Source organism: Carassius carassius, chromosome 11 (genome assembly GCF_963082965.1).
Source record: "Carassius carassius chromosome 11, fCarCar2.1, whole genome shotgun sequence".
Taxonomy (NCBI): Eukaryota; Metazoa; Chordata; class Actinopteri; order Cypriniformes; family Cyprinidae; genus Carassius; species Carassius carassius.
In genome coordinates this window covers 28,657,629-28,679,662 of record NC_081765.1, presented here as the reverse complement: position 1 = coordinate 28,679,662, position 22,034 = coordinate 28,657,629, and the positions used below count along the sequence as shown (strand labels likewise).

Genomic DNA, 22,034 nt, shown 5'->3' with positions numbered 1-22,034 from the left:
AGTCGCACCTAAGTATAAGTCGCATCAGTCCAAAAATACGTCATGATTTCAGTGTAGGCTACAGGAGCACTGAGCAGCATAGAGCGCCCTCTCTCGGCTGTAGACGGTAATGTTTTCTCTTGATTCATTTCTCTTGGTTCATGTCAAATTAATTTTGATAAATAAGTCGCACCTGACTATAAGTTGCAGGACCAGCCAAACTTTGAAAAAAAGTGCGACTTATAGTCTGAAAAAATACGGTATATATTATGAGTGCTATTTTTGCTACTGAAGTTTAAATCATAGGTGCTGTTACAACATCTGACTTCACACTCTCATAATGATGAGTCTTGAGACCGGGAATGTTTGCAAAATTGCATAAAACCTTGTCTACACTGGAAGCGACCGTTATCATGTCGTGCTGCAACAGCTAAAGACTGTCTCCACTGGACATGACAAAGCAACCATAGCAAATGAGTTCAACTTTGCGTCAGCACTTCATAAATAGAACAAGGCATTAGTTGTGTCACATCGTGCCGCATCCAGTGTAGACCGCATCATGGTCATTTTGCATTGTGCTGCTTGCATCCTTTATAGAAGCCGTGTTAAGGAAACGTATTGGTTTGATAAAAAGTGAATTAAAATAATCCCAGTGTGGCTTAATTTTGTATCACCTGGAAAATCACTGTGAATCTAGCATGAATATTCATGCATCCCTAGCAGGCACCAGGTCACACTCCACTCTGTGTGTGTGTGTGTGTGTGTGTGTGTGTGTGTGTGTGTGTGTGCGCGCGCGCGCGTGTTTGTGCGCGCGTGTGCGCACTCACAGCTTCCCTTATCCACTTCTATTGACCTGAAGCTTTAAAAAGGCTTCTATTGTGGTGAATGTTTGAAAGTGAAAACTCTCAGCACCTCAGGGCTGCTGAGCACTCGCACATTAAAGATGCAGCAGACGCTGATTCTGTATCAAGAACTTAGTGCAGCCAAAAGCAGGTTTTACATGCATACTAACTTTATTTCACCAGTTTTTCTTTATGTGCATGTACTGTGTATGTGATCACAGCTGTACGGTAACACATCTAACATCCAACGAGGCTTCATTCTCACATTCAACTGCTGTGTAACAAGCTTTTAAATATTTCACTAGCTGGGAGTTGAATAGCTTCCTTAATGTCTTTAAACCTGCCTGCTGGCAGCAGGTTTGCCTCCTAAAACAAACCTGGCCTTTCACAGCGCTCTAGGGACAGCAGATGAAATTTAGCTCTGTAGCTAACTCTGGGGTAATACTTTATTGTCCATTGTCCCTGTTTAATAAAGAATAAATAAAATAAAAATACTGAAGCTCAGCGAGGGTTCGCCCGGTGCTGCTGTCCCTCTGTTAACTGCCCTGAGTGCAGAAAGAGGCACTACAAAGGTTCCTACTCTGCCTTGATACAAACTGCCTTTGAGGATTGGATGAAACTGATTTGGCCCACAAATCCCCTGCCTGGAGGCGAGGCTTGTGTATGGACAAGAAAAAGTATGACCCAGTAGGAAATTAGATTAGCCAGACCTATTTCTCTGTTCAAATCAAGTGCATTGGTTTTGTGGCACAACCCTATGATTCCCATTGTGAAGGTTTTCTTTCTTTTTATAAATAGAAGAAAAGAAATGACTGGAAGAGAGTGGTAAACTGTGTCTGTAAGTTTGGGCATTTTGACAATGCCATACACTACTGTTGAAAAATTGAAGCATTAAGATTGTTTTCATGTTTTAGAAAGAAGTGTCTTATACTCACCATTTATTTAATAAATAACTCTGATATGAAAATAATAAATAACTCTTTGTATTGTATTTGATATTGTAAAATATTATTGCAATTGCAAAAAATAACTGTCTTAAATTTTAACATATATTTTAAAATGCAGTTTATTCCTGTGATGGCAAAGCTGAAATTTCAGCATCATTACTCCAGTCTTCATTGTCAGAGATCATTCTTATATACTGATTTGCTACTGAAGAAACATTCCTATCATTTTTTTTTTTATGAATATAACGTTCAAAAGCACAGCATTTATTTAAAAATAGAAATCTTTACTGTCAGTTTTGATCAATTTAATAAATGTTTTGATGAAGAACTTCTACTTTTAAATAAAAATGTTACTGACCTCCAAAGTTTTGAACAAACTTGTGTATGACCAGGAACATTTATTAAAATAGTTTAAAAAAAAAAGTTTCACAGAACAATGTCATACCATTTTGAAACCACATAAAGGTGATGGTTATGATTGTGTAGATTGATTCTGTGCTGCTGTACTGGCTGTGTACTGCAGTGTAGTGATGTTGACTGACAGTTATATGGAGTTGTCCTGGTGGCTAACTGTGCGCCATGGGATCTGTAGTGTAAAGTCCATGACCCTCTCTTTTTGGCTGCCCCTGCCCTTTAAAGTGGTCATGGCACAGCATTCAAACATTTAAGAAGTAGAGCAGAGTGAACTTTATTTAGAACAGAAACACTCAGAGATTCTAGCTTGGTCAGACTTTTAGACCACATTTCCACTCCATAAACTAAAGTATTTAGTTAGATTCTTCTGCTTTGTTGGTCTGTGTGCAGGAGAGATTCGTATCTGCGGTCATCACATGACTGTTTGTCAGCAGATTGTGAAACTAACTGATAGATGCAGAATGTCTGAAAGAGATGTTTGCTTTAGTTTGCTTTGCACTGGCAAAGAGTAGAAAGACTTGACTAACCACACCCTGTTTAATAAAAATGCCAGTGTTGAGTTAAACATAATTGGTAGTACATACATGAATTTTCTATTTATTTATATTTATTTTAAAGACCTCTTTCTTGATCATTTTGACCGATTCGTACATCAAACCTTTACCTTTTATTAATTTTTCTTTTTTTATTTTTGATATCTTTTTCTCTTTTTTTTTTTTTTGGCAGACCCTGAGGATGTTCCTTGACTAATCCATACACCAGACTTTTTCCTTTATATGAATTGGTTTTTATATGAATTTTTGTTTTTCATTTTATTTTTATTAGTTAGGAATCCGTTTCTTGAGTAGTCTTGATTTATTATAAGGAAATCTAGTTCTAGAAATCATCATGAGTCTTTTGCTTGTATTTAAGTCTTTACTTATTTAATTTTATATTTCATTTGATTTTAGAGACTGATTTGAGTCATCTGACTGATTCATACATCAAACCTTTTTTTAATTTAATTTTGTTTATTTTTAATTTTATTAGTTTGAAAACCTATTTCTTGTTTCATTTTGACTGATTCTTACATCAGACCTTTTATTTTATTTTATTTTTTATTTCATTTTATTTGTTAGACCCATTTCTAGTTATCTTGACTGACTCATTATACAGAAATGATCATAAAATCATACTTTTATCACTTTATTTATTGTCTACTTTCACATTCAGACTTCAAATTCACAGCTCAGCTGTAATATAATATCTTTATCCATGCTGCTACAGTAGGGCTGGACGATTATGGCCTAAAATCAAAACCTCGATTAATTGAACATTTTGCCTCGATTACGATTATTGAACGATTATTTGGTTTTTGGTTTTGTTTTTTTTTGCCCTCATAGTTCACTGACAAGGTTTGTACTGTAAATATGATTGACTATCAGCAGTTATTAGAAAGGAACAAACAAATCAGTTAGCAATATCATAAATAAATACAACTAAACTAAATTTCAGGTATACAGAAACTGTTAATTAAAACTTTAAAAACACTGCATTGTTTTCTTTTTATAAATAAAAAAGATGAATCAAGTAAAGATCAGTGAATGATTTTCTTTTGTTCTTTGATTAACATTAATGACAGGCAGCGCGTTTACTAGGCTGTTGTCTCTTTAAGCAAAAATACTGTACATGTGTGTTTTCTTTCTCATCTGTTTACGTTCACGTAAGACAAAAACGGCTGCGTTTATGATGATATACTGATGTAGTTTTCTGTATCGTAGTTTCGACTCGTAACAACCTTTTCTACAGTTAAAATACACAGAACAGTCCAAGAATGGACACAAACCGGGAACCCGCAGCGCGAAAGCCGACCGCTGCTCTCTGTGCACGCGCTTGTGCTGCTTCATGTGCGTTGCACACAAACATGCTATAATAAGTTTTGAGATTCTAAGCTACTTTAGTGATAAATCACAGGACAGCGCTGACAACTAGTTTCTGTGTTCCTCTGTGCGCGCGATCTTCATAGCTAACGTTACTGTTTATATGAGTGTTCGTGCCACAATGCAGCTGCGCTAACATGGTAGCTCGATATAAGAATACACATCCGTTCATCTAATCGCTTGAATGTCCAAACCATAAAACAAATACAACTGACAAAGTTTAGTGAAGACGCAAGCTCACCGCTCAGACCGCTTTGCTTTTATGCCACTGACTGGAGAGCAGAGTCATGTGGCAACACACGCGCTAGTATGCTTTTAAGGGGGAAGTGTTAACAGGATTAAAAAACCGAAATAACCGACATGGGAAAATTACGTCGGTTAGAGGTTATGAATTTCGGTTTTGATTATTTTTCGATTAATCGTCCAGCCCTATGCTACAGCACTGTAAACATTGGCCCAAAATAGGCTTTGAAGCGAGAGAATCTTAGTCTGACCTTAAACATTAGAAAGCCTCATTTCTCTTTATAGCGGACACATTTTGTAATATCTTTTGGGTATTAGGACTGTATTATTATTCTGATCATGGTGTTCCCTTTGTTAACCTTCAACAGATGACGCCCTCTGGTGCTGTGATAGTTTTGCTTAATTTGAATGCAGTCTGGTTCATATTTAATATGTTACATTTGATTTATTATGTGCTGCAGTTGCATTTAATATATTAAAATGATATGCATATCATGGGATCTGCTTAAACTCAATGTGTTATATTTCATTAGCACATTAGATGCAGAAGGTGACGTTTTCATGTTTTATTTTCACAGCTTGGACTTCGAAGAATGCGCCCACAAGTTGATAAAAATGGATTTCCCCGAGAGCCAGACGGTACGTAAATAATCGCTGCTGTTCTCTCTGAAATCCTGCAGGTCTGTGTTGCGTTCCGTGTCCCTGCACACAGCTGTTTATCGGAAGCTTTTAACTTCATCTAAATATTTGTTTTCAATCTCAGAGGTAATTTGTGCCTTTGTGGTCACTTGGGAAGCATTTGTCATCTTAATATCCTTGTTTTGCAGTTTCACAGTGGGGAAAAAATGTCTGTTTTGGCTAATGGCAACTGGGTGTTCCCTTCTGTTTAACTGATCAAATGTCTTTCTCCAGAAATGGCCTGTTTGTGATGGTCACCCTGCTGTTTTATGAAACACAAGTTCAGTGCCAGCAGCTCATCAGTTTGATGGAAATGCCTGTATTTGTCAGCACTTGAGCTGTTCTCTTCAAGTCTGTCCTTACATCGCTGGACTAGGGCTGGGTGATATGTTGAATATTTACAATATCTCTAGCAATTTTTCCCAACAATGTAAACCATAAAGAGCATTTATAGACTTTTAGATTCATTTAACAATCCCTTTTCTCTTCGCTATGAGCGTTGATAACAAGCAGATATATTTATAATAACAATACTAGTTATATTTACATTTTTTTAGGGATATTTTCAACTGAATAAGAGGCTTTTTTTTGTTGCAGGCTGAGATTGTTTTTCTGTATAAACAAAATAGATGGATGTGGCCGAGTGTTGCATTCGTGTCACATGTCTTTTGCAGTGTCACACGCATGATACAGCCTTCTAAACAGTAGTGCTTAAGTTAAAAAATGCATCGACAATAATAGTAAATAAACAAGTGTAGCAAAAAACTAATAAAGCAAAGCAAAGACTTTAAAGGTTCAAAAATATATATGAAATGTTGAAAATATTGACTTTTTTAGTAATAAAAAATAAATAAATTTTTATAAAAATAGATTTTTATTTTTATTTGTAATTATTATTTTCGTTGTGTTTAGCTTTAGTGAAAATTTAATAACTTTTTTTTTTATTGTATTTCAATTTTTAATCTGTATAAAAAAATCTATTTAAAAAATTCCAGAACAAATGCATAAATATTAAGATATATATCAAATTTCATTGAATAGCTAATACAAATATTGAGATAGATGTGTGATTTTTAACTATGTTGCTCCTCCTGGGTTTTTTGGCTCTCAGCCTGTTAATCAGTCCATTTGACCTTTTAAGAGAGATGTGGATTATAACTGGATTCAGTCCCCTGGGTCCACTCTGTCGCCTTTATTCCAAATATGGACTGTCTTGTCTAGCCTGTGTTGTACATCGCGTTGATCATCGTGTTTTTTTCACCTTTTGAAATGACTTCAACTGTATCAAATAAGATGGGATTGTAAAAATGTCCCAAATTAGAATAGTCCCCTCACCCTCACCACCACATCTGCTTTTTTTGGCCATTTGAGAAAAGAGCCAGTGAGGTGCAGAAGATTGAAACATTGTGTTTGCAGGCCTGAGGGAGATTGTGTAACGGGGTAGCATCCTAGGAGCAGGTCAGGGTGGGGAGAGGCATCTACTCACTCCACAGCATACAAACATATGTCAGCTGTGCTGTGAGTGACATCACTACAGCCCACTGTCACCTCCAAATAAATCTTCCATGTCTTTTTTTCTGTTGTTGCCAGTAGTTCAGCACTTCCCTTGCCAATATTTTAAGTCCACATCAAAAATGCCAAATTTACTTTATTTTCTGTCAGACCCCCCCCCCACCCAAAATAAATAAATAAAACATTTAATCATAAATTAAATAATTTATAGAATTATAATTATTTTTATATACATTTATAATCACATTTACACTATTATATTTAAAACAATAGATATAATAAAATGAATATTGTCTTGTCAATTTGTTGTTTGTAAAGAAACCAGGAAAAGTCTTATTTGTATGTGTGTGTGTGTGTATATATATATATATATATATATATATATATTCCCTATTATTATTATATATAATTATTTTTTTTTTAAATATATTTTTAATTTACAGTGAGTCCTAAGTTCTTAATGTGTTTTTGTATTTACTAACATTGTTAAAATCAAAAGGCCTATCTGTTAGTATTATTTCATGACTGTGAGCTAACATGAACCAACAACAAACAGTTGTATTTTTATTAACTAACATTAATAAATACTGTAACAAATGTTTTCTCCATTGTTAGTTCATGTTAGTTTATTGATTATATAATGTTGGCAAATAGGACCTTTTTATTTTGTTTTATAAATATATCTTTAAAAAATTATATTTATACTATTTTTGCTATGGCTACTTTACTGTTAATGTATATATACATATAATTAGAATATTGTTAATGTTCTTATGATCAGTTTTTCTTCTATTTGTTTTCTGTAAATAGTTTAGAAACATTAGCAAATTGATGAGACTGTTTTACTGAGCTGATAATGCAGCTCATACATGATTTAACTCAATAAATAAATACTTGTGTGAATGATTACATCATTGCAAGGAAGTGCTCGTGTTTGGCAGTTTGTGAGCGGAGGGATGTACTCCGATCTGTCTCTAAAGCCAGAATTGGCAGAACATGGCTCATGTCCAGACCTACCACAGCCCTCTGCGTCATCGGACACACACACACACACACACACACACCTGAGCCTGCCTCAAACCCCCAGTGTCTGTTCAGCATGAGGAAACACATCAACTACTCTGGTTTCCTTAACATCACTGTTTGATATATAAGTTATTATTGGAGCTGAATCTGAAAGGGATTTCTTTCTTTTACTCGTATGATTGATGTACTGTGGCATGTGTATCTTTTAAAGGTTGTTCATTTTAATGAGACACAATGAACACAGTCGCTTATTCAGAGCTTGTTTTAACATCATGGCGAGCTGTTTCTTTCACACATATGGGTTCACGTCCTTGGAACCCACTGCGTTTTGTCCCTCCTGAGTTGTCGCACCAGAATAAACCGTCCTTGAGTTTTTAGTGATGACTGTCTCTGCCCAGTGATCTGGCTTTGCTCCTAAATTGCAGGGTTCCCACGGTCATGGAAAAAGAATTTTAAAATGGTTTTCCAGGCCTGTAAAAGTCATGGGGATAATCAGAGCTTGAAATGTATGGAAATTTAAGGATTTTATATATATATATATATATATATTTTTTTTTTTTCTAGTTTTTGATTAATCTTAATAATTAATTAGTGACTCAGTCTGAATTTTAATGGTTTTTATGTATTGGATTTACATATTCCCTTATCGAATTTCATTTTTCATTCATTTTCATTGAAATGTATTAGTTGAATGGTTAGGGAGCCCTATAAAATAACACCCAATTTGAGTAACATTCATAGCTGCAATTCCAGGCTGAACATTTAGGGTTAGTGTTTGTTGTCATTAATAAGATAAGAAACTTTTCTATTTTAGGAAAATCCTTCTGGATGAGGTCATTCGCGCTCGCATGTTTTCAGGATATCTGTAAAAAGGTGGAATGTAGCTTTTAAATTCTGCTCAGCTGCTACTGATTGGCAGGTGTCTCTGTTAGGGTGGACCTTGTTTATAGTCTGCAAGTAGTCCACCACATGTTTGGTTTCCAGTTTCCACACAAGATTTTGATGAGCTTTACAGAGCTGAAGACCTACACTGAACTTGGAATTGGATCTCCCATCATTCCCAAGGCTCTACATGTCTTTTGTCCCTTGTGTGGTTGTATACTTTTCAATTAAGGGTATATAGTACCCCCAGCTTCATTTAACATAGATGTACTGTGTTTTCTGTCTGCAGAAATGTTGTTAAAAAGCATCTAACAAACACTATCGCTCAAAATTTTGGGGTTGGCAAGTTTTTAAAATAGTTTAAAGGTCTCTTCTGCTTACTAATGCTGCATTTATTGGATAAAAAAAAGCAGTGAAATATTATGATCATTTTAAATGAAACCTTATTCTATTTTAACATATTTTAAATGTAATTTATTCCTGTGACGGTTAAGCTGAATTTTCAGCATCATTACTCCAGTCTTCAGTGTTACATGATCCTTCAGAAATCATTCTGATAGGATGATTTGGTGTTCAAGAATTCACTATTATTATTATTATTATTATTATTATAAATGTTGATAACCGTTGTGCTACCAAAAAAAAAAAAAGAACTTGGGAGCCTCATTTTCATTCACGTCACATTATTCTGTCTGCTTTGAGGTCCATGAAGCGGAGATGATTCACTCTTATTCAGCCTTCAGTTTAAAGAGATCATTTCATACTTCACCCTCAGAAAAGTGAAGGCCAGACCTTGGTGTCTAAAAATATAGAAAGTATTTAAAACATCACAGCGAGTTTCAGAAGAGGATTGTAAAATGTTTCATAGTGCACACTTTCAACAAGGTTTGAGAAAAAATTAGCAAAGGCAATGACAGTTGATGCTGAGCAGGCGCTGTCAGGCAGTGGAGTCGATGGTGCGATTTTTACTCTTGTGAGCAATAAACACATCACAAGTGCAGAATGAATCATGGGACTTCACAGATGGCCTGTTCATTTTTCAGTCACATTTCTGCCTCCGCCAGCCTCAGCCACATGGAGTATGAATGTATGGATTGAGTGCATCAGACTGAATCACAGCTACATTCAGTAACCAGATAGATAACTCAGCTGCATGAGACACCAATCGAATAATGATTCATTTCACACAAAGCTTCTGCTTCCATTGTGTTTGTTACTGAGCAAGAATGCATTGAGAGCAGAGAGGGATATGGATGACCGTTCAGCATTGTGTTTATTTGGTGTGTCTTCTAGTATTTATAACTAGGGGAAGTCGTGGCCTAATGGTTAGAGAGTCGGACTCCCAATCGAAAGGTTGTGAGTTCGAGTCCCGGGCTGGCAGGAATTGTGGGTGGGTGGGGGGAGTGCATGTACAGTTCTCTCTCCACCTTCAATACCACGACTTAGGTGCCCTTGAGCAAGGCATTGAACCCCCAACTGCTCCCCGGGCGCCGCAGCATAAATGGCTGCCCACTGCTCCGGGTGTGTGCTCACAGTGTGTGTGTGTGTGTTCACTGCTCTGTGTGTGTGCACTTCGGATGGGTTAAATGCAGAGCACAAATTCTGAGTATGGGTCACCATACTTGGCTGAATGTCACGTCACGTCACTTTCACTTTCACTTTAGCTTTCCTCTGTGGCCTGTTTTCATTTAGGATAATTGCCTCAGATTATCTTTAGTTTAAGAAATTGAAGTCTTTTTATTTTTTTAAATCAGAACTATATTAAGCAAGAAGAAACTGGATTTTGTTTTTGGTCATTGCTGTGTGTTTGCTGGGACATTGTAGGTGGTTGCTTACTTTGAAACATTGAGGAACACTGAAACATTTCTCTAAAAAAAAAAAAAAATAATAATAATAATCATACTGATCCTAAACCTTGTATTTGTGACACGTGCTGGCAAAATGAGTCACAATGAGCACATTTCCAAAAAATGAGTTATTTTATGTTCACGTTCTCCATTAAAAGTCCTTCAGAATGATGTATGACTTGTTGAAATGAAAAATGTTTCAGATGAAAAATGATTGGGCTGCACCCGTTTGATATCGATAGAGTCAGCAAAGACAATTTTGAGAAAAATCGAGTTAAAGTTTTCTGAAGGTTCCAGACAGCATTGTTTCCTCCAGTTCTTCTCTTAATTATAATTACTATATTAATAATCACAATAAAACTTTTTTTTTATTTTATCTTTGTTATTATAAATAAGAACAGATGAAAAAAAACAGTATAAAAAAAATAATGTATTACCTTTTTTCCTTTTACGTATAAACAGTACCTGTGCTTTTGACATCTTAGTGAAATCACGTGTGTGGAGTATATTTCACACCCGATATGGAGGGAATGGAAAATACATTTCTCCTGCAAAGTGCTCTTTACCTGAGCTTTCACTCCTCACAGTTATTGATTGAATCCTCCAGCTTGCTCTTGACCGGGCAGATCTTCAGCCTGAATGTTTCTGCTCGTCCCATTGGTAGATGTGTAAGACTCAGCCTGCTCTCATCCATGCAAAAAGTAAAAGGTGTCTGAGTTCACTCAGTGTCCCATGTGTGCCAGTGATTCAGTCGAGCTGCTTTTTTTGTGAGGTTTCATCTTCTAATCTTTGGATACTGGGGTTCTAGCAAGAGAATTTTTCTCTTTTTTTGCTCTCAATATAGAAGTTTTATTGTGTTGTGGATATACTGGAGGTAAGTGGTTATTGATTGTCTGGGCGTGAGTCTGGGTTTCAGTCCTTGTGCTGTTTGTTCGATTCGACAGCACTGCCAATTTCTTTTCAGGGAAAATTAAATAGTCTGACAGTTTTGAAGTTTTTTTTAAATAGTTAAAGCCCTTAATTTGTTACTTTTTGTTCTTCATGTGCTGCTGCTTTAATAAAAGCTAATGGTGTTCCGTCATGTCTTTTCCACCAGTCTTTGCAGAGCAGATGGCTGGTCATCTGTATAGCAACAGTCTTGCTGCGCACAATTACAGATTTCACTTCACGGATGCTCTCTTGCGCTCCCTTCCTCTCATATCCGTTTTCAGAAATTACTAGTCTGTCCTTAGGGAAAGCTCTGTGTAAATCACAATACGTTGATCATTCTGTGGTTCCTCTAGATATACTGTATCCAAGCAGTCAAAGCAGAGGGGAGAGGGATGAGATGTGAGGGCATGTGTGAGTACGAGGCCATAGGTGTGAAAAGGGAAGTGTTAAAATGTCTGTTTTGAGCGTGTAATCCCTCTGGTTTGTTATGTTGGTAGGATCACCACAAAGGGTCACTGTGGGATTCCGGCCCTTTGGGCTGAAGGGATTTACCTGACATCTCCCTTAACAGAATCTCTAAAGCTCCACCGTGGTTTCTTTGCTTAAGGAAACAGGGATGATGCTAATGAGTGAATCAGAGAGTGAATCACCAATGCCAAAGTGTGGATTTGTGCTCCTGCTTTGTCTGCTGCACCGTAATGCTGCCGGTGTTATTAGAGCAGTTTAATTTGCAAGGATTTCCCCGATCATGCATGAGGAACCGGTATTAGCGGAGTCAGAGAACCGTAGTTGAATTTCTTCTGGAACTGGAAGCTTTACTGACTGTTGTATTACTAATTTCTGAGAAGTGTCGGGCTCAGAAATATGGCAAAATAAATATTGACTTTTTTTTTTTTTCTTTTTTTTTTTTTTTTTTTTTTAACTCACCCTTGATTTGTTCCAATTTATACACTCTGTCCAAAGGGTATTTTTTCATTTTTATTTTATTTTTTTATATAAAGAAACTGGTACTTTTATTCAGCAAGGATGCATTGAATTAATAAAAATGGTTTCTTGAGAACCAAAAATGATTTCTGAAAAATCATGTGACACTAAAGACTGGAGTAATGGCTACTGGAAATTTAGCCACATAACACAAATAAATATGGGGAGCTGTCAGGTTTCAAAAATGACACAAATGCAACATGAAAGTACTAATAATTTAAATTTTAATTTAAAGTTTTCTAAAATTTTAATCATTTGCCAAAAAACATCCCCTCTGTTCCTTTAATGATATCACTCAAAAGGGTTTTCTTACCCGTAATCAAGCACAGACTGTAGTCAATTTCATCTCCCTGAATATATATATATATAAATATATATATATATATACAGTGTTGGGAAGGTTACTTTGGAAATTTAATAGGTTACAGATTACAAGTTACCCTGTTTAAAATGTAATAGTAATGTAACTTTTTCAATTACTTTATTAAAGTAATGTAACTAATTACTTTTGAGTACTTTTTGATTACTTTTCTAAATTTGTGAAAAATAAAGAATAATAAATGAAAGCATATACATCAACTTAAATACATTTATCTAATAAGCATGTGACGTATTCTGTGTAATAAACTCCTGAAACATTGGTGTTTTTTTTTAAACTGCTGTCTCTGTATATGATGATAGTTTTCTCAAAATAAGTAAAATGCACATGAAGTGACACAAAGCAGTTCTAGAAATTATGTTTATGTACTCGTGTACTCCTATATTGAGATGGCAGAGGTTGAAAACACTGCGAGCTTCAGTAGGCCTATGTGTAGTAAATGAAACCATGTCTTTGCCATTAATTTACAGGAGGGGCGGACTGGGGAAAAAATTCAGACTGGAAAATTCAAACTCATACAAACAAATTCATGGACAAAACTATTTTTTGTATGGACCTGACATAAAAAAGGTTTAAATCTTTAATTTGGGGACATGCAAAATAATTAAAAGTTCTCTCCTGAACTGCACCTTCACTTCCATTTTTCTCTTCAGTCTCTTTATTTTGCCGTTATCCATCTCTCTCATGACTTTAATACTCAAGATTGAACAAAACTATACTTTACAATACAATACTCTACAATACTATAATATCTTTATAGAAAAATCCTAATACTGTACACGAGTCATGTTTTTCCCTTACAAAAATTAACCATGCTTTTATTAGCCTATATAAAAGTAAAATAACCTTGTTTTGTTTTTGTTTTTTTGCAAATGGATTTGTATTTATTTTTAAATAAATACATTTGTAAAATAATTTTACATTTTTGGTTACCACAGTTAAACAATAGTAACCATTTTCTCTGGATTTATAGTTAAATATTAAAATGTTAATTTTCGTAAGGGTTGTGGTGTTGTCTCTCGTAGCTCCCCCTAAACCTATAAAAAAAATCTGATTTTTTTTCAGCTAAATTACTACTGTAACATTACAACAGATAATTGATGTCCTTTATATAGTATTTTGAGTGATGACTGATGAGCAACGTGCTGCTGCTTGATTAATTAAATAAAAAACTAAGACAAAAAAGCATCTTTACAGATGAAACTGACCTAAAACCCTGAACACTAGTTCTGCTTCTCTGCTCCAGCAGTCCACCTTATTCATTCTCTCTCTCTCTCTCTCTCTCTCGCATTGATTACTCTGAGTCTGATCCAAACCGTTTGGCGGAGGCGCGGAGAGCGCGCGAGTCATGACTAACACTTCATGACTTATTAGAGATTTAATTATCAAATGGCGGATTCGCAAATGATCGCTTTAGTATACAATAATGACATTAAATAGTGGGGCAAAATCGGCTGCCAGGCCACCGGGAATTGTCCCGGTTCTCCCGGTGTCCAGTCCGCGCCTGATTTCCACAGACACGCAGAATGTGCAAGTCATATATTGCATTTCTGGGGCTTTATATTCACAGACACTAATCGATGTCATGTTTTGATTCAAGTGTACTGACCTACATTTGATTTAGTCATCCAAAATTTGGCATATTGCGTCCGCGTTAGGCATTCCGTTTTTATGACTGGATTCTACGAACCAGACTGTATTTCCGCATCCCAGAAATTATAAGGGCGGTATGTCTCAGAATAGTCGGTGCAATTTGGGAAATAAATCAGTTAAATCTGTATGTGGATGTGTGTAAATATTCAAATGTAATCCCCTTTGTAAATGTAAAAAATTTCATAAGTAACTGTAATTTAATTACTCATTTTTTCGTAGTAACTGTAACTAATTACAGTTACAATAATTTTGTAATTAAATTACGTAACGCCGTTACATGTAACTAGTTACACCCCAACACTGTATATATATATATATATATATATATATATATATATATATATATATATATATATATATATATATATATATATATATATTAGGGGTGTTACACCCCAACACTGTATATATATATATATATATATATATATATATATATATATATATATATATATTTATATTAGGGGTGTGCACGGATAGTCGAACATTCGAATATTCTTCTGCTCTAATTATTTGATAAGTAAAAATGATTAAAAAAAAAAAAGTTCACAATAAAACCTAATTTGGTCACTTTCTGTGATTCTCCACGGCATATTTGAAGATGTATGCAAGCAAAAAATAATTAATGAATGAATAAGGGGCTGTTCACATATCGCGCCTAAAAACGCATGGAAAATGCTAGGCGTGCCGCTTTCTCCTTCTTTCCAAGGCGCTCGGGCAGAAGCGCTCCTTAGGCGTCTGCCGTTGCTAAGCAACAGTGACGCGCTCTCTCCATAAAGACGCAGAAATTTCAGCAAAGGATAAATGGATTTGCAGCACAAAAAAATCGCTTTTTGTAGCTCTGCTACTAAATTTCTTTCAAAATGGCAATCTATATACAGCTATGATCAGCTGTACCTTCATCTTGGCTGAGCTTTCAACGTTGTTACAGGAAAGGATGAAGCTGAATGTTTAGTTCTTGTCACATGACATGCGGTGCACTTGCGGCATTCAGAAAAGTTGAGATGTTTTTAACTCGATGCAGTGCGGACGCGCCTGGAAAAAACGGGCGCGTCGCACCGCGAGCGCATTGCGACCGCGTCGCTTCCATTATGAGCGCACATCCCGTGCGCCTACATTGAAATAACGAACTTGACGCGATAAGTGAACGGCCCCTAAGAACTGGGGTCTTCTACAGTACTTCAAATATGCCGTGGAGAATCATAGAAAGTGACCAAATTCAAGAACATTGTTGCGGCATCTCTCAAGCAACAAATAAACACCGCTAACTTGGAGAATGCAGTGAAAACTCCTCTTCTCGCGTCTGCCCTAGACCCTCGGCACAAACATCTCAGGTTCCTCGACGAAAACATGAGAGAAGTAGTAAGAAAAAAACTTTTTGAACATTATCAGAACATTTTCCTTAATGCGAGTGGTGCGGATGCAGTCGCCGTCACCAACGATGAAGAGGATGCAACGCCCACTCGTCGGAAAAGGCTGAGCCAGTTCTTCAGCGATGATTACAGAGAGTCCAGCCGAGATGAGTGGGAACAGTTCTTACTGGAGCCATGTATTCCACCAGATGAGGATCCCATTCAGTGGTGAAACGAAAACACGAAGCGCTTCACAAAACTTATTCGTTTAGCACACCGTTATTTGTGAGTCCCACCAACGTCTGTGCCGTCTGAGCGCAAAACACGATGTGTGATGTTCAAGCGTATTGTGTGTAAGCTTGTTCAAAATGACGGAAACAATAAATGTTGCTGAAAAATAACGTCTGTCTCATTAAACTTAATTTAAATAAACGAATATTCGAATATATATTACAAATCGATATTTGCGGAAAACGCCCATCCCTAATATATATATATATATATATATATATATATATATATATATATATATATATATCCATCCTCAAGTGCTCAATATTTGTTCTGCTTAGTCTCTACATTTTCTGATATCCTTCTATTGAAAGTGTTTTAGACCTCCTTAAGATTTCAGCTTTGACTCTAATATGGTGCCAGACTTCAGCCTGTCTGAGTTTCATTTATAATTTGATCACAAGCATGCCTTTCGTCATAATCTTGAGCTCCCTGATGAATATGTAGGCCTGAAATCAATAGGCTCCATCAATAGAACCATGTCTAGGGACAAGCTGGCCATCACTGCTCTGACCTTTTCAGTCCGAAAATTTAAGATACCAATTAAATTGTAAAATTCTCAATTCTAATTTTGATACCAGAGCAAAAACTACTAGCCTAGCAAATATAAAGTTGAAACTATATCAAAGTTAAGTGAACAGTCAGTAAATAAGAACAAATTACAATAAATAGCATAGTATATAGAATAGATACAAATGAACCTTTTTTTAATGAATTGAGTAGTTTTTTATCTTCTGAAGCTCTTGGCTTTGTATGATCTTTAAATTTTTTTACAATAACTTTTTAACGATTGTGACCAGTGGGGCGGGGCCGAGGGACGTGGGAACGAGCGAGGCCGGTGGAGTGATTGGAGATGAACGACACCTGTTCGACCCACCGATCTTGAGTCCCACGGAGGAGATGGACGGACATAAAACAGGAGCGACGACAGTGAAGGACGAGAGAGGACCAGGCCTGGATTTTAGTGTGTGTTTTGATTTTTATTTGTGCGAGGGACTGTTGCTCTGTTTTGTCTTTAGTTTGATTATTAAAGTTTCATTTGATTGTCCGTCGGTTCCTGCCTCCTTCTTCCCGATGATTATGGAGTTTTTATCATTACAGTGGTGCCGAAGCCCGGGAGAATGAGGGACGCACTGCTGAAGATCCCTCGCCGCTGTGGTGAATCCGCGGTGCCATCAAGCTGGCGAGGAATTATGCTGCCATGGACGCTCGAGGCGATGTGCTGGAGTGAGTTGCCGGGGACGGGCGAGCTCGCTGCCGGCCGCCCATGATGTGGAGGGGCGGCTGCCGTCCGTGAGGGAGCGGAGTCGTCGGCGCCGTTTGCCAGGGGGCCAGAGCCTGCTGCCTCCGTGAAGGCATCCGGAGGGGCAGGGAACGGGGGACTCCTGCCGGCTGCCCAAAATCGGAGGAGACGTCGCCGTCCACCGGGTGGCGGAGGAGAGTCGTGCCGTCTGCCGAGGGCCGTCCAGTGCCACCGCCAGGCACCGCGGAGGAGATCACCCAGCTGGTGGAGGGCCGAGCAGCAGTGCGTCTGAGAACCGGAATTTTTTTTTTTTTTTTCTCCCCTCTCTCGTCTCTGTCGCTCCTCCTTCCATCTCCTTTTCTCTCGCCTCGTCTGTCCTACCCCCAGGTTCCCGCAGGTCCCCGTGAGCGGTACCCCCCCGCCTGCGGGGGCGATGGGGTATGTGACGAGTGGGGCGGGGCCGAGGGACGTGGGAACGAGCGAGGCCGGTGGAGTGATTGGAGATGAACGACCCACCGGTCTTGAGTCCCACGGAGGAGATGGAAGGATATAAAACAGGAGCGACGACAGTGAAGGACGAGAGAGGACCAGGCCTGAGTTTTAGTTTGTGTTTTGCTTTTTATTTGTGCGCAACAGTCGTCCGCGAGGGGCTGTTGCGCTGTTTTGTCTTTATTTTGATTATTAAAGTTTCATCTGCTTGTCCGCCGGTTCCCGCCTCCTTCTTCCCGATAATTAGGAAGGTTGAATTCATTACAACGATTAATCCATATTTTAAGTGCTTAGAGCTGCATGTGCCTGGACTGATATCCAGATGCTTGAGAATCTCACCAGAGCTGTTTTTAGATCATCATCATCATCATGTCTGCTGCATTCAGGTTTAGTTTGTTAAATGGATTTTGAGCCTGTCTGTCGCTCTGCCTGTCTCAGACAGACTCCTAGACTTCTTGGTAAAGATATGAGGTTATGAGATCAATAGTGGAAAAGTGCTGCATCCAAGTAATTATTTTTTTCTCATGTGTATCTGTTTCACAGAAAGAGCTGTGCAACATGATCCTGGACTGTTGTGCCCAGCAAAGAACATACGAGAAGTTCTTTGTTCTCCTTGCTGGGGTGAGCCTGTCTTTCACTGTTATGCTGCTTTCAAGTTATATTGAGAGAACCATAATTATGAGATGAAACCTTTTTTTATTTTAATATTTTTTTTAATGATTAAATTGTTATTATTATTTTTATTTTTTAGTTTTTGCTGTATTTCATATATTAAAAAAATGAATGTAATTTTTAGTCTTAAGTTATATATTGATTTATCAATATATATGTTTGTTTTTGTTTATTATTCATTTATATATATATATATATATTTTTTTTTTTTGTTAATTTACTATAGGTTATTTTTTATTGATTGATTTATTTGTTTTGATTTTATTACTATTATTATTATTTATTACTATTACTTATTTTTATTTTAGTTTGTAATTTTCATAATAATCATAATATATCAAATATTTTTTATGGTTTACATTTATATATATATATATATATATATATATATATATATATATATATTCCAACATGACATAAGGCATCATTATCCTCTCTCTAGATTAATAAGAGTATTAAAAGTGACAGACACCTCATCCTGGAATATTGGTGCAAGATTGTTGTTTTTGTTTATTCATGTGATATTTTCGTCTCTCATGTAGAGGTTTTGCCTGCTGAAGAAAGATTACATGGAGAGTTTTGAGGCCATCTTCCAGGAACAGTATGAAACCATCCACCGGCATGAAACCAACAAACTGCGTAATGTTGCTCGATTGTTTGCTCATCTTCTCTACACAGACTCCATTCCATGGAGTGTGAGTTACTTTGAGTACTTCTTTCTTTACGTTCACCACATCAACTTTTAGACACGGCTAATAAACAAATGTGTCCTGTAAGCTGTAATTACATTTTAGACAACGACACCTCAAAATAGCCAGACACATTACTGGTTTCCTGATTTATTTATTTTTTCCTTAGGTCCTTGAATGCGTTAGAATGAGTGAAGACACAACGACGTCCTCCAGTCGAATCTTTGTGAAGATTTTGTTCCAGGAACTTTGTGCTTATATGGGTTTGTCAAAACTGAACGAGAGACTGAAGGACATGTAAGTGCTTTTCTTTGTGTACTGTGCTGTTTCGTTGAATAAAATAAATCGATAATTAATAATGGAATCGTTTAATGGACCATATCTATTGTTTATTCCTCAGAACTCTTCAGTCTTTCTTCGAGGGTCTGTTCCCACGTGACAACCTAAGGAACACTAGATTTGCCATTAATTTCTTCACATCAATTGGCCTTGGAGGACTTACGTACGTCCCTGTAAAGTCTCTCTTTTTGGGTCGGCTCCAGTTATTTAAAAATAATGCTCACTGAAGCGTTTTTCCTTTCAGGGATGAGTTGAGAGAACATCTAAAGAACGCTCCTAAGATGATCATGACCCAGAATCAGGACGTAGAGTCATCTGATTCTTCCTCCTCTTCATCTTCAGATTCCTCTTCTGACAGTGACAGCAGCGACAGTGACTCAGATTCATCCAGCGACTCGGACTCCTCCTCCAGCAGTGACAGATCCTCAGGTAGAAAAACCATCTGAATTATCGGTTTAGTTTAAAAACAGTTTGGTTTTTTTCTCCTTCAAATCATCTGTTATGATTAGCTAACTTCCTTTGAAATATTAAAGTTACAATTTATGGAATAGTTTTGAAAAAGATTAAGTGGAATCATATCTGTAATAAAATAAAGGCAGGGTAGGTGATTTGGTTCAAAAACATTTGTTGCTATGCTGGTTGAAAGTCTCTTCAAATCCCGATAGCAATCCCTAAGTTAAGTGGTCTAAATGCATTTATATGTAATTATATCGTCTGTGGTAGCCTTAGGACCATTAAATGTTCTTCCGATCATATTCCTTGGTCTGAGGACTACAATAGGCTGTCCTACCTGCCTGTCAAAGTATGTATTTTCAGTAGGGCTGTGAATCTTTGGGTAGGCAGCAATTCGATTAGATTTACAATTTATAGGTTTTCGATTCGATTCCAGAACGATTTTTGAATTAAAATTAAATTAAATTCGATTCAATTCGATTCTGCATTCTTTAATGGCATTCACAGGATTATTTAAATGTAAATTCTTTAAATGCTTAGTCGGGGGGCAAATTACACAGCAGCCTTTATGGTTCTCTAACCATAAATGGTTAATTTGATTAATCACTTAATCATACAAAGCCATATTGTGAGATAGATTTCATTTCATTATATCATGCAGCTTAATTCTCAACTTGAACATTCTTTTAATTTGCTCATGATTGTGTTGTCAAAACCATGACTAAAAATCCAATTTTTATGGTTTAGATTGAATGGGAAGATTTGTATGATTGACATTACAATGTGTCTGTAAGTACACTAACCTGTTTTATTGAACAAGAGCAGGGACATTACTGTTTTTCATCATAACTTTAAAACTTGGTTAAGTGTGAAAGAAAGTGGCCCAGTGCCTAATTATTCATGCCGTTCGTGTCTGGACTTGACGTGAGATCTGTTTTATGTTTGTTTTTCTTCCTTAATTATTTTGCTTATGGAGTGTTTTCCGCTTCCCTTCCTGAGCTCTGATGATGGGTCACTCAACAGCATGCACTTCAGGATGGAGTGTCCACTTTGTAGATCCCATTAGATAAATTCAAATTCTGTTGTTTGTAAATGTCAAGAATTTCCTTAAAGTTTCAGCTTTTTAGAATCCCTGCAGTCATGGAAAACCTGGAAGAATTGGGGCATTTTGAAAGTTTCCAGACCTAGAAACAATAGTCATTAATTTTGCTTAAAAATATTTCCTGTTGAGTACACTCTACAGTCGTGGCCAAAAGTTTTGAGAATTACATAAATATTGGAAATTGGAAAAGTTGCTGCTTAAGTTTTTTATAATAGGAATTTGCATATACTCCAGAATGTTATGAAGAGTTATCAGATGAATTGCATAGTCCTTCTTTGCCATGAAAATTAACTTAATCCCAAAAAAACTTTTCCACTGCATTTCATTGCTGTCATTAAAGGACCTGCTGAGATCATTTCAGTAATCATCTTGTTAACTCAGGTGAGAATGTTGACGAGCACAAGGCTGGAGATCATTATGTCAGGCTGATTGGGTTAGAATGGCAGACTTGACATGTTAAAAGGAGGGTGATGCTTGAAATCATTGTTCTTCCATTGTTGACCTGCAAAGAAACGTGTGCAGCCATCATTGCGTTGCATAAAAATGGCTTCACAGGCAAGGATATTGTGGCAACTAAGATTGCACCTAAATCAACAATTTATAGGATCATCAAGAACTTCAAGGAAAGAGGTTCAATTCTTGTAAAGAAGGCTTCAGGGCGTCCAAGAAAGTCCAGCAAGCGCCAGGATCGTGTCCTAAAGAGGATTCAGCTGCGGGATCGGAGTGCCACCAGTGCAGAGCTTGCTCAGGAATGGCAGCAGGCAGGTGTGAGCGCATCTGCACGCACAGTGAGGCCAAGACTTCTGGAAGATGGCCTGGTGTCAAGAAGGGCAGCAAAGAAGCCACTTCTCTCCTAAAAAAACATCAGGGAGAGATTGATCTTCTGCAGAAAGTATAGTGAATGGACTGCTGAGGACTGGGGCAAAGTCATATTCTCCGATGAAGCCCCTTTCCGATTGTTTGGGGCATCTGGAAAAAGGCTTGTCCGGAAAAAAGAAAAGGTGAGCGCTACCATCAGTCCTGTGTCATGCCAACAGTAAAGCATCCTGATACCATTCATGTGTGGGGTTGCTTCTCATCCAAGGGAGTGGGCTCACTCACAATTCTGCCCAAAAACACAGCCATGAATAAAGAATGGTACCAAAACACCCTCCAACAGCAACTTCTTC

The 22,034-nt window shown here is 37.1% G+C and overlaps 1 pseudogene; it reads left to right on the top strand.

Annotated features, from left to right (window-relative positions):
- The window catches only part of LOC132153292 (pre-mRNA-splicing factor CWC22 homolog), a 60,498-nt pseudogene that overhangs the window by 34,675 nt on the left and 3,789 nt on the right, over window positions 1-22,034 (top strand).